This window comes from Pinus tabuliformis, chromosome 9, assembly GCF_031772625.1.
Source record: "Pinus tabuliformis cultivar Carrire ecotype Pingquan chromosome 9, CPIR1, whole genome shotgun sequence".
NCBI lineage: Eukaryota > Viridiplantae > Streptophyta > Pinopsida > Pinales > Pinaceae > Pinus > Pinus tabuliformis.
This window is the reverse complement of record NC_142307.1, coordinates 1,385,713,536-1,385,716,564: the sequence shown is the minus strand read 5'-3', so window position 1 is coordinate 1,385,716,564 and position 3,029 is coordinate 1,385,713,536. Positions and strand designations below refer to the sequence as shown.

At 37.7% G+C, this 3,029-nt stretch overlaps 1 long non-coding RNA gene across 2 annotated transcripts; it reads right to left on the bottom strand.

Moving 5' to 3' along the window:
• Positions 1 to 412: 412 nt before the first annotated feature.
• On the bottom strand, positions 413 to 2,089 carry LOC149153667 (uncharacterized). Of its 2 annotated transcripts, XR_016263605.1 has the most exons (3): positions 2,011 to 2,089; positions 1,807 to 1,883; positions 413 to 1,519 (listed from the first exon to the last, which is right to left on the bottom strand). It is a non-coding gene; the product is annotated as an uncharacterized LOC149153667 (long non-coding RNA). The 2 variants fall into 2 exon arrangements; XR_016263606.1 differs by lacking the exon at positions 2,011 to 2,089 and having other exon boundaries at positions 1,807 to 1,968.
• Positions 2,090 to 3,029: the final 940 nt, after the last annotated feature.

Sequence of the window (3,029 nt, the reverse complement as noted above, 5' to 3'; positions counted from 1 at the left end):
TTGGAATGGGCGACGCTGACGATATCCCTTCATGAGCTATCTTCACATATGATGTATGTATAAGACTAGTCAATAAAGAAAAGAAAAAACACTTCCAATGAATTTGTAACTGTTTTGATCGACGGTTCAAGTCTTTGTAATCTTCTAACATCTAATCGTACGGTGTCCAAGGATGACAGGTAGGCAAAAAGGGGGATGGATTTCAGAGGGAAACGCCTTACGGCGTAATTACAAATTATTTTTAAATTTTATTTTAAATTCAGATTAATTTTTAAACAACATAATTTTATTATATCAACAGTTATATATATATATATATATATTAATGAATGAATATAGTTAATTTCTTTATAATGATCATTTCAGTATTAACAACTCAACCTTTCGTAACCCGTTGACCCTAACCAGCAACGACGAACAAACTGTTCGAAACCAAAAACTGAAGCCACATAAAAACGGATATCGCTGCCATAATATGAATGGTCTATGGGCATGCACTACCTACACAGCTAGCTACGCAACATTTTCACTTTCTGGAGGCATCACTTGTGTTCAAATCTCTAGAAACTTATGGAGTTTTGGTGTTTAGAATTTATTTACCAAGAATCTCAATTTCCAATTTCCCATTCCGGTTATTGGGAGGAAAATCGAAAAATCAAGACATCATTCATTCTGCATTTTGGCAAAACATAATAAAAAAAGAAAACGCTATTTGAAAACCAGAAAACAAAGCACATCAAATGGATTTTACTGACCTATCATGAATGGTCTGACATGGTACGGCTCAAACCTCCATTCCCTACTCATTAATATGTATTATGGGTAACCTACACAGCTCCGCCAACATTCTCAACCACAAAGTTACAAACTAACTGTTTCAGAAACTGAAGCACATCAAATCGATATCGCTGCCATAACATGAATGGTCTGACCATGATACGGCTCGCACCTCCATTGCCTACTCATTTATGTCTATGGTTATGGAATAGCTACCCATTCTCACTCACACCTCCATTAACTACTCATCAATATGTCTGGGTATGGACTACCTCCACAGCTACTTCCGCCAATATTCTCATTCCAGTTATTCGGATAAAGATCGAGAGAGACATCATTCTAGTTTTGGCAAAACATTTGAAACAGAGAGCATCATTCTATTCTCACACTAAATTTCCAGCTATATGCATAAAGATCGAGAGAATATTCTATTTTTTTGGCCAAACATTTAAAATTAGAGATCATTGTATTTTTTTTGCCTAACATTTAAAAAAGAAAATGACAAGGTATATTTCCGCCTACCGGGCAAAACATCTAAAAAGAAAATGACAAGGTATGGGTCGGCCTACCTTGCATCGAGGCGAAGGTCGATGTTGACGCAGTACCGGCGACTACGACCTCTGCAATTACCCACATACACATCAAATAATTGAGAAAAGATTGATCCTCCGCCATCTTCTATTCTTCTCCCGCCTGAAACCACAGTGATGTAAACAGCACTCAAACCCAAACCAACCGAACCCTGAAATAGAAAAAGGGTTTTAGTACAATAATGAGCATAGACGACATAGAGCACAGCAAAGCCTATGACAGAGCTAAGGCTAATTTTAGAGGAACGCAAACTCACTCAGCTAAGGCTAATTTCAATGTTTCAAAAAAGAAAAAGATTAGGTCAAAAATCCGCTGGCCAAAATTACCGATAAGCATACAGAAAGATCTTCACCAAATAAAATTAAGAGCACGGACCAGTACAGGAAGATCTTCACCAAATAAAATTAACAGCACGGCCCAGTACAGAGAGATCTTTACCTCCATGACGATCTCTATCTCCATTCAAATGTCAAAGAAACGCTACGCCAAAGTTCTTTCCCACACCCTGCATTTCCCTGAAATAGAAATGATAAAAACTGTTAAACCTCTCGTAGAAACAGCGTCGGACCGTATGCATACTCACGTTCCCTTTCTATAGATAATATCCTATTTTGTAGATATTAGTAAATAAGGATAGCATACCTGCTACTCCATTCCAGTGATTACAACCGCATAAGAATCTGAAATCACCGATCCATCTCCAACTGTCCACATTAAGCCCTAAACCCGGCAGCAAAATAAAATTGGTTGTTCACCTTCCTCAGGAAAAGAAAATGGGCTGAACAAATGGTGCAGACACACACATACAAAAATGGAAAACTAAAAACAGATCAATCAGATACTAAAAGTGAAATAGAGAAAGACAAACTCAATATATAAAATGGACGAATCCCAACTCAAAGAAACCAAGTAGATTCACAGATAAAAGAAACAGACCATTCTTTTGGCTGATTTAGCCACCGATGGGGAGGGCGAAACGCTTCGAATCCTTCCATTACAATTAGAAGGAGACGGCACCTTTGCTCCAGAAAAGCAATGCAGAGCTGTGGCGGTAGCATCTGGAATGGGCGGCGCTGACGATGTCCCTTCATGAGCTCTCTTCACATATGCTGTATGTATAAGACCAGTCAATAAAGAAAAGAAAAAACACTTCCAACGAATTTGTAACTGTTTTGATGGACGGTTCAAGTCTTTGTAATCATCTAACATCTAATCGTACGGTGTCCAAGGATGACAGGTAGGCAAAAAGGGATGGATTTTAGAAGAGAACGCCTTACCACGTAAATATGTCTCTTTCTGTGTGGATAAGATAGGGCATATAATTGGTGTAAACAAAATAGAATTGAAGTTAGACTTATGAGTCACGTTAAAATATCATATAGTATCATCATCTCATTTATTTCTGTTGCATTTTTTCCTCGGCAGAAATGATTATCATTATAATTCCATCTCCCTTCACATTCTTCCAGTTAGGGTATAACTTGCAGCAATATCCAATTATCTATCCACCATGGATATACTTTTAGAGGTCTTTCACGTTGGTCCCCATTGCAGTGTACGTCTAGACAACATAAGAAGATTGAAGACTTGTGGTGTTACAAACGAAAAATGTTTTAGATTTTAATGATTTCAGTGCAGACATACTAGACGATCCTAGCGAG